The sequence below is a fragment of the Mesoplodon mirus genome, assembly GCF_964341445.2.
Source record: "Mesoplodon mirus genome assembly, contig: HAP1_SCAFFOLD_247, whole genome shotgun sequence".
Classification (NCBI taxonomy): domain Eukaryota; kingdom Metazoa; phylum Chordata; class Mammalia; order Artiodactyla; family Ziphiidae; genus Mesoplodon; species Mesoplodon mirus.
The window spans coordinates 119,556-130,104 of record NW_028295663.1 but is presented as its reverse complement, the minus strand read 5'-3'; positions in this window follow the sequence as shown (position 1 = coordinate 130,104).

Sequence of the window (10,549 nt, the reverse complement as noted above, 5' to 3'; positions counted from 1 at the left end):
ATTCCAGGACGTGAGACTGGCAGCAGCACACTATTTCAAACGGCGTGGAGGCTGCAGCGGTCCTCCTTACAGCTGGGACCTGCTACGATGCACATACATGGCCAATCTGAACGTTCCAAACTGCCTGAGAGCGATCAGTTTCCAGCGAGCCAAAACAGACAGAAGGGGGCACTCTGGCCCCTTCCCGGATGAAGTTCGAACCCGAGGAAGTTGTGATGTGCAACGTGTGGCTGGTCTCTGGGACATAAGGCTTTGGGGAGGTTGCGACGTGTCCTCGCAGCTTCTCTAAGCGTAGTAGTGTTCAGGAAATCTATCTACATTTAGAAAACTGCAGAGTCTCTCTCGTTTGTGCGTGGCATAGAGAGAGGTCCGCCATGTAAGTGCACCCGGAACGCACACTGAGGGAAGTGTGTTTTCCTTGCAGCCCACACTCTGCCCTGAGAGCCACTGACATGACACCTACGAAAGACCAGCTAGTGCTGTGTTCAGGGAGTCCGTTGAATATTTTGGCCATCGAGCTCTCTGGAGAAAAAGCAGTGGGTTACCTTTCACTGGGCTTTCAAAGAGGTGATCCGGAGGCCTTAGTTAGCATGGTGCTGCTCAGTCAGCCAGGAAGGGTGATCCTGTACACAGTGTTGTTCCCTGGGCCACAGTGAGGACGTGGGTGCCATAGGGAAAGCATACTAGAGATCCAGCAGTACTTCTCCAGAAGGCAGTGGAAAAACCGCTGAACGCCTTGATGTGTAAATGGGCCATCCGATCTATCCTTTGAACCGTGGAGAGAGGTTTAGATTTCCCTTTTGCAGTGGGTGATCTGGAGTGCCGCCTGGAATGCACAGGACACTCTCTGTTTCTCCAAGGACGCTCTGTTCTCCGTGAAGGCACTCTAGCTGTGAAGAGCAGACAGAGAACAGCACTGTCTCAGGGAAATTTGACACCACAGGCCTTCTGCTCTCCAGTGGGGAAAATAGTGCTTTTCTCACTAGGTCAGCAATATCAAAGTTGCAGTGAGCCTAATACGTGTAGTTTCTGGCACAGTCAAAGGGTCGGAAGCGGCACCCTGTCCTTCCCCGGTGAAACTTCGTAGCAGGGCAGTTCTGCCCGCGGCGAGTGGCGTGACGTCCCCACTGACTTGGGTTAGGCTCCGACGCCCGTACACCTTATAAAAGGGCTCTGGGTGTTTCAGGGGCAAACCGTGCCTTTGTCAGGTTGCTTCGAAGGTCAACGGGCTGCTTGGCTTAGAGAGAAGGCCAGTGAGGCTTCCCAAGACAAACACTGAGGAGCGTGTTTTCTCATTGTGGCCCTGGTGCAGTGCTGTGAGCCAGTGGCCATACACTTAAAAGACCTGCTGGACCCGTGTTTGGGTGGACTTTAGAAAGCTCAGACACTTAGCTCTCCAACGAAGAAAGCAGTGTGCTGCTTTTCACTCGGCGTGAAGGGAGAGATGCCCAGAGGCCAAAGATCCCTGAGGGTTGTGAAGTCGCCCAGGAAGGGATACTCAGGTCTCAGTGTTCTTTCATGGGAGGTGCGGAGGACGCAGTCATCCCAGAGTTCAGAGAAGCTCACTAACTGAAGGCACTCCATGGACTAGGTTTTCCTGGCGAATGACGTATGCCCAATCTTCCAAATGCAATACATGGTCCTTACTATGAGCCTGGCAGGCAGTGGCGTTTTCCCTTTAGGCATTGGCGCCTTTCCCATGCCTCTTGCAGGGAACTGGAAGCACCGTACTGCCCTCAGGGAAACGCCCTTTTCCTACGTAGGGCATTCCAGGACGTGAGAGTGGCAGCAGCACTCTGTTTCAGGCGGCGTGGAGGCTGCAGCGGTCCTCCTTACAGCTGGGACGTGCTACCATGCACATACATGGCCAATCTGAAAGTTCCAAACTGCCCGAGAGCGATCAGTTTCCAGCGAGCCAAAACAGACAGAAGGGGGCCCTCTGGCCACTTCCCGGATGAAGTTCGAACCCGAGGAAGTTGTGATGTGCAACGTGTAGCTGGTCTCTGGGACATAAGGCTTTGGGGAGTTTGCGACGTGTCCTCGCAGCTTCTCTAAGCCTAGTAGTGTTCAGGCGAATCTATCTACATTTAGAAAACTGCAGGGCCTAGCTCGTTTGTGCGTGGCATAGAGAGAGGTCTGCCATGTAAGTGCACCCGGAACGCACACTGAGGGAAGTGTGTTTTCCTTGCAGCCCACGCTCTGCCTTGAGAGCCACTGACATGACACCTACGAAAGAGCAGCTAGTGCTGTGTTCAGGGAGTCCGTTGAATGTTTGGGCCATCGACTCTCTGGAGAAAAAGCAGAGGGTTGCCTTTCACTCTGCTTTCAAAGAGGTGATCCGGAGTCCTTAGGTAGCATGGTGCTGCTTAGTCAGCCAGGAAGGGTGATCCTGTACACAGTGTTGTTCCCTGGGACACAGTGAGGACGTGGGTGCCATAGGAAAAGCATACTAGAGATCCAGCAGTACTTCTCCAGAAGGCAGTGGAAAAACCGCTGAACGCCTCGATGTGTAAATGGGCCATCCGATCGATCCTTTGAACCGTGGAGAGAGGTTTAGATTTCCCTTTTGCAGTGGGTGATCTGGAGTGCCGCCTGGAATGCACAGGGCACTCTCTGTTTCTCCAAGGACGCTCTGTTCTCCGTGAAGGCACTCTAGCTCTGAAGAGCAGACAGAGAACAGCACTGTCTCAGGGAAATTTGACACCACAGGCCTTCTGCTCTCCAGTGGGGAAAATAGTGCTTTTCTCACTAGGTCAGCAATATCAAAGTTGCAGTGAGCCTAATACGTGTAGTTTCTGGCACAGTCAAAGGGTCGGAAGCGGCACCCTGTCCTTCCCCGTTGAAACTTCGTAACAGGGCAGTTCTGCCTGCGGCGAGTGGCGTGAAGTCCCCACTGACTTGGGTTAGGCCGTAAACTTAAAAGACCTGCTGGACCCTTGTTTGGGTGGACTTTAGAAAGCTCAGACACTTAGCTTCCCAACGAAGAAAGCAGTGTGCTGCTTTTCACTCGGCGTGAAGGGAGAGATGCCCGGAGGCCAAAGATCCCTGAGGGTTGTGAAGTCGCCCAGGAAGGGATACTCAGGTCTCAGTGTTCTTTCATGGGAGGTGCGGAGGACGCAGTCATCCCAGAGTTCAGAGAAGCTCACTAACTGAAGGCACTCCATGGACTAGGTTTTCCTGGCGAATGACGTATGCCCAATCTTCCAAATGCAATACATGGACCTTACTATGAGCCTGGCAGGCAGTGTCGTTTTCCCTGTAGGCATTGGCGCCTTTCCCATGCCGCTGGCAGGGAACTGGAAGCACCGTATTGCCTTCAGGGAAACGCCCTTTTCCTACGTAGGGCATTCCAGGACGTGAGACTGGCAGCAGCACACTATTTCAAACGGCGTGGAGGCTGCAGCGGTCCTCCTTACAGCTGGGACCTGCTACGATGCACATACATGGCCAATCTGAACGTTCCAAACTGCCTGAGAGCGATCAGTTTCCAGCGAGCCAAAACAGACAGAAGGGGGCACTCTGGCCACTTCCCGGATGAAGTTCGAACCCGAGGAAGTTGTGATGTGCAACGTGTGGCTGGTCTCTGGGACATAAGGCTTTGGGGAGGTTGCGACGTGTCCTCGCAGCTTCTCTAAGCGTAGTAGTGTTCAGGAAATCTATCTACATTTAGAAAACTGCAGGGTCTCTCTCGTTTGTGCGTGGCATAGAGAGAGGTCCGCCATGTAAGTGCACCCGGAACGCACACTGAGGGAAGTGTGTTTTCCTTGCAGCCCACACTCTGCCCTGAGAGCCACTGACATGACACCTACGAAAGACCAGCTAGTGCTGTGTTCAGGGAGTCCGTTGAATATTTTGGCCATCGAGCTCTCTGGAGAAAAAGCAGTGGGTTACCTTTCACTGTGCTTTCAAAGAGGTGATCCGGAGGCCTTAGTTAGCATGGTGCTGCTCAGTCAGCCAGGAAGGGTGATCCTGTACACAGTGTTGTTCCCTGGGCCACAGTGAGGACGTGGGTGCCATAGGGAAAGCATACTAGAGATCCAGCAGTACTTCTCCAGAAGGCAGTGGAAAAACCGCTGAACGCCTCGATGTGTAAATGGGCCATCCGATCGATCCTTTGAACCGTGGAGAGAGGTTTAGATTTCCCTTTTGCAGTGGGTGATCTGGAGTGCCGCCTGGAATGCACAGGACACTCTCTGTTTCTCCAAGGACGCTCTGTTCTCCGTGAAGGCACTCTAGCTGTGAAGAGCAGACAGAGAACAGCACTGTCTCCGGGAAATTTGACACCACAGGCCTTCTGCTCTCCAGTGGGGAAAATAGTGCTTTTCTCACTAGGTCAGCAATATCAAAGTTGCAGTGAGCCTAATACGTGTAGTTTCTGGCACAGTCAAAGGGTCGGAAGCGGCACCCTGTCCTTCCCCGGTGAAACTTCGTAGCAGGGCAGTTCTGCCCGCGGCGAGTGGCGTGACGTCCCCACTGACTTGGGTTAGGCTCCGACGCCCGTACACCTTATAAAAGGGCTCTGGGTGTTTCAGGGGCAAACCGTGCCTTTGTCAGGTTGCTTCGAAGGTCAACGGGCTGCTTGGCTTAGAGAGAAGGCCAGTGAGGCTTCCCAAGACAAACACTGAGGAGCGTGTTTTCTCATTGTGGCCCTGGTGCAGTGCTGTGAGCCACTGGCCATACACTTAAAAGACCTGCTGGACCCGTGTTTGGGTGGACTTTAGAAAGCTCAGACACTTAGCTCTCCAACGAAGAAAGCAGTGTGCTGCTTTTCACTCGGCGTGAAGGGAGAGATGCCCAGAGGCCAAAGATCCCTGAGGGTTGTGAAGTCGCCCAGGAAGGGATACTCAGGTCTCAGTGTTCTTTCATGGGAGGTGCGGAGGACGCAGTCATCCCAGAGTTCAGAGAAGCTCACTAACTGAAGGCACTCCATGGACTAGGTTTTCCTGGCGAATGACGTATGCCCAATCTTCCAAATGCAATACATGGTCCTTACTATGAGCCTGGCAGGCAGTGGCGTTTTCCCTTTAGGCATTGGCGCCTTTCCCATGCCTCTTGCAGGGAACTGGAAGCACCGTACTGCCCTCAGGGAAACGCCCTTTTCCTACGTAGGGCATTCCAGGACGTGAGAGTGGCAGCAGCACTCTGTTTCAGGCGGCGTGGAGGCTGCAGCGGTCCTCCTTACAGCTGGGACGTGCTACCATGCACATACATGGCCAATCTGAAAGTTCCAAACTGCCCGAGAGCGATCAGTTTCCAGCGAGCCAAAACAGACAGAAGGGGGCCCTCTGGCCACTTCCCGGATGAAGTTCGAACCCGAGGAAGTTGTGATGTGCAACGTGTAGCTGGTCTCTGGGACATAAGGCTTTGGGGAGTTTGCGACGTGTCCTCGCAGCTTCTCTAAGCCTAGTAGTGTTCAGGCGAATCTATCTACATTTAGAAAACTGCAGGGCCTAGCTCGTTTGTGCGTGGCATAGAGAGAGGTCTGCCATGTAAGTGCACCCGGAACGCACACTGAGGGAAGTGTGTTTTCCTTGCAGCCCACGCTCTGCCCTGAGAGCCACTGACATGACACCTACGAAAGAGCAGCTAGTGCTGTGTTCAGGGAGTCCGTTGAATGTTTTGGCCGTCGAGCTCTCTGGAGAAAAAGCAGAGGGTTGCCTTTCACTCTGCTTTCAAAGAGGTGATCCGGAGTCCTTAGGTAGCATGGTGCTGCTTAGTCAGCCAGGAAGGGTGATCCTGTACACAGTGTTGTTCCCTGGGACACAGTGAGGACGTGGGTGCCATAGGAAAAGCATACTAGAGATCCAGCAGTACTTCTCCAGAAGGCAGTGGAAAAACCGCTGAACGCCTCGATGTGTAAATGGGCCATCCGATCGATCCTTTGAACCGTGGAGAGAGGTTTAGATTTCCCTTTTGCAGTGGGTGATCTGGAGTGCCGCCTGGAATGCACAGGACACTCTCTGTTTCTCCAAGGACGCTCTGTTCTCCGTGAAGGCACTCTAGCTGTGAAGAGCAGACAGAGAACAGCACTGTCTCCGGGAAATTTGACACCACAGGCCTTCTGCCCTCCAGTGGGGAAAATAGTGCTTTTCTCACTAGGTCAGCAATATCAAAGTTGCAGTGAGCCTAATACGTGTAGTTTCTGGCACAGTCAAAGGGTCGGAAGCGGCACCCTGTCCTTCCCCGTTGAAACTTCGTAGCAGGGCAGTTCTGCCTGCGGCGAGTGGCGTGACGTCCCCACTGACTTGGGTTAGGCTCCGACGCCCGTACACCTTATAAAAGGGCTCTGGGTGTTTCAGGGGCAAACCGTGCCTTTGTCAGGTTGCTTCGAAGGTCAACGGGCTGCTTGGCTTAAAGAGAAGGCCAGTGAGGCTTCCCAAGACAAACACTGAGGAGCGTGTTTTCTCATTGTGGCCCTGGTGCAGTGCTGTGAGCCACTGGCCGTACACTTAAAAGACCTGCTGGACCCGTGTTTGGGTGGACTTTAGAAAGCTCAGACACTTAGCTCTCCAACGAAGAAAGCAGTGTGCTGCTTTTCACTCGGCGTTAAGGGAGAGATGCCCGGAGGCCAAAGATCCCTGAGGGTTGTGAAGTCGCCCAGGAAGGGATACTCAGGTCTCAGTATTCTTTCATGGGAGGTGCGGAAGACGCAGTCATCCCAGAGTTCAGAGAAGCTCACTAACTGAAGACACTCCATGGACTAGGTTTTCCTGGCGAATGACGTATGCCCAATCTTCCAAATGCAATACATGGTCCTTACTATGAGCCTGGCAGGCAGTGGCGTTTTCCCTTTAGGCATTGGCGCCTTTCCCATGCCTCTTGCAGGGAACTGGAAGCACCGTACTGCCCTCAGGGAAACGCCCTTTTCCTACGTAGGGCATTCCAGGACGTGAGAGTGGCAGCAGCACTCTGTTTCAGGCGGCGTGGAGGCTGCAGCGGTCCTCCTTACAGCTGGGACGTGCTACCATGCACATACATGGCCAATCTGAAAGTTCCAAACTGCCCGAGAGCGATCAGTTTCCAGCGAGCCAAAACAGACAGAAGGGGGCACTCTGGCCCCTTCCTGGATGAAGTTCGAACCCGAGGAAGTTGTGATGTGCAACGTGTGGCTGGTCTCTGGGACATAAGGCTTTGGGGAGGTTGCGACATGTCCTCGCAGCTTCTCTAATCCTAGTAGTGTTCAGGCGAATCTATCTACATTTAGAAAACTGCAGGGCCTCTCTCGTTTCTGCGTGGCATAGAGAGAGGTCTGCCATGTAAGTGCACTCGGAACGCACACTGAGGGAAGTGTGTTTTCCTTGCAGCCCACGCTCTGCCCTGAGAGCCACTGACATGACACGTACGAAAGAGCAGCTAGTGCTGTGTTCAGGGAGTCCGTTGAATGTTTTGGCCGTCGAGCTCTCTGGAGAAAAAGCAGAGGGTTGCCTTTCACTCTGCTTTCAAAGAGGTGATCCGGAGTCCTTAGGTAGCATGGTGCTGCTTAGTCAGCCAGGAAGGGTGATCCTGTACACAGTGTTGTTCCCTGGGACACAGTGAGGACGTGGGTGCCATAGGAAAAGCATACTAGAGATCCAGCAGTACTTCTCCAGAAGGCAGTGGAAAAACCGCTGAACGCCTCGATGTGTAAATGGGCCATCCGATCGATCCTTTGAACCCTGGAGAGAGGTTTAGATTTCCCTTTTGCAGTGGGTGATCTGGAGTGCCGCCTGGAATGCACAGGACACTCTCTGTTTCTCCAAGGATGCTCTGTTCTCCGTGAAGGCACTCTAGCTGTGAAGAGCAGACAGAGAACAGCACTGTCTCAGGGAAATTTGACACCACAGGCATTCTGCTCTCCAGTGGGGAAAATAGTGCTTTTCTCACTAGGTCAGCAATATCAAAGTAGCAGTGAGCCTAATACGTGTAGTTTCTGGCACAGTCAAAGGGTCGGAAGCGGCACCCTGTCCTTCCCCGGTGAAACTTCGTAGCAGGGCAGTTCTGCCCGCGGCAAGTGGCGTGACGTTCCCACTGACTTGGGTTAGGCTCCGACGCCCGTACACCTTATAAAAGGGCTCTGGGTGTTTCAGGGGCAAACCGTGCCTTTGTCAGGTTGCTTCGAAGGTCAACGGGCTGCTTGGCTTAAAGAGAAGGCCAGTGAGGCTTCCCAAGACAAACACTGAGGAGCGTGTTTTCTCATTGTGGCCCTGGTGCAGTGCTGTGAGCCACTGGCCGTACACTTAAAAGACCTGCTGGACCCGTGTTTGGGTGGACTTTAGAAAGCTCAGACACTTAGCTCTCCAACGAAGAAAGCAGTGTGCTGCTTTTCACTCGGCGTTAAGGGAGAGATGCCCGGAGGCCAAAGATCCCTGAGGGTTGTGAAGTCGCCCAGGAAGGGATACTCAGGTCTCAGTATTCTTTCATGGGAGGTGCGGAAGACGCAGTCATCCCAGAGTTCAGAGAAGCTCACTAACTGAAGACACTCCATGGACTAGGTTTTCCTGGCGAATGACGTATGCCCAATCTTCCAAATGCAATACATGGTCCTTACTATGAGCCTGGCAGGCAGTGGCGTTTTCCCTTTAGGCATTGGCGCCTTTCCCATGCCTCTTGCAGGGAACTGGAAGCACCGTACTGCCCTCAGGGAAACGCCCTTTTCCTACGTAGGGCATTCCAGGACGTGAGAGTGGCAGCAGCACTCTGTTTCAGGCGGCGTGGAGGCTGCAGCGGTCCTCCTTACAGCTGGGACGTGCTACCATGCACATACATGGCCAATCTGAAAGTTCCAAACTGCCCGAGAGCGATCAGTTTCCAGCGAGCCAAAACAGACAGAAGGGGGCACTCTGGCCCCTTCCTGGATGAAGTTCGAACCCGAGGAAGTTGTGATGTGCAACGTGTGGCTGGTCTCTGGGACATAAGGCTTTGGGGAGGTTGCGACATGTCCTCGCAGCTTCTCTAATCCTAGTAGTGTTCAGGCGAATCTATCTACATTTAGAAAACTGCAGGGCCTCTCTCGTTTCTGCGTGGCATAGAGAGAGGTCTGCCATGTAAGTGCACTCGGAACGCACACTGAGGGAAGTGTGTTTTCCTTGCAGCCCACGCTCTGCCCTGAGAGCCACTGACATGACACGTACGAAAGAGCAGCTAGTGCTGTGTTCAGGGAGTCCGTTGAATGTTTTGGCCGTCGAGCTCTCTGGAGAAAAAGCAGAGGGTTGCCTTTCACTCTGCTTTCAAAGAGGTGATCCGGAGTCCTTAGGTAGCATGGTGCTGCTTAGTCAGCCAGGAAGGGTGATCCTGTACACAGTGTTGTTCCCTGGGACACAGTGAGGACGTGGGTGCCATAGGAAAAGCATACTAGAGATCCAGCAGTACTTCTCCAGAAGGCAGTGGAAAAACCGCTGAACGCCTCGATGTGTAAATGGGCCATCCGATCGATCCTTTGAACCGTGGAGAGAGGTTTAGATTTCCCTTTTGCAGTGGGTGATCTGGAGTGCCGCCTGGAATGCACAGGACACTCTCTGTTTCTCCAAGGATGCTCTGTTCTCCGTGAAGGCACTCTAGCTGTGAAGAGCAGACAGAGAACAGCACTGTCTCAGGGAAATTTGACACCACAGGCCTTCTGCTCTCCAGTGGGGAAAATAGTGCTTTTCTCACTAGGTCAGCAATATCAAAGTTGCAGTGAGCCTAATACGTGTAGTTTCTGGCACAGTCAAAGGGTCGGAAGCGGCACCCTGTCCTTCCCCGGTGAAACTTCGTAGCAGGGCAGTTCTGCCCGCGGCAAGTGGCGTGACGTTCCCACTGACTTGGGTTAGGCTCCGACGCCCGTACACCTTATAAAAGGGCTCTGGGTGTTTCAGGGGCAAACCGTGCCTTTGTCAGGTTGCTTCGAAGGTCAACGGGCTGCTTGGCTTAGAGAGAAGGCCAGTGAGGCTTCCCAAGACAAACACTGAGGAGCGTGTTTTCTCATTGTGGCCCTGGTGCAGTGCTGTGAGCCACTGGCCGTACACTTAAAGACCTGCTGGACCCGTGTTTGGGTGGACTTTAGAAAGCTCAGACACTTAGCTCTCCAACGAAGAAAGCAGTGTGCTGCTTTTCACTCGGCGTTAAGGGAGAGATGCCCGGAGGCCAAAGATCCCTGAGGGTTGTGAGTCGCCCAGGAAGGGATACTCAGGTCTCAGTGTTCTTTCATGGGAGGTGCGGAGGACGCAGTCATCCCAGAGTTCAGAGAAGCTCACTAACTGAAGGCACTCCATGGACTAGGTTTTCCTGGCGAATGACGTATGCCCAATCTTCCAAATGCAATACATGGTCCTTACTATGAGCCTGGCAGGCAGTGGCGTTTTCCCTTTAGGCATTGGCGCCTTTCCCATGCCTCTTGCAGGGAACTGGAAGCACCGTACTGCCCTCAGGGAAACGCCCTTTTCCTACGTAGGGCATTCCAGGACGTGAGAGTGGCAGCAGCACTCTGTTTCAGGCGGCGTGGAGGCTGCAGCGGTCCTCCTTACAGCTGGGACGTGCTACCATGCACATACATGGCCAATCTGAAAGTTCCAAACTGCCCGAGAGCGATCAG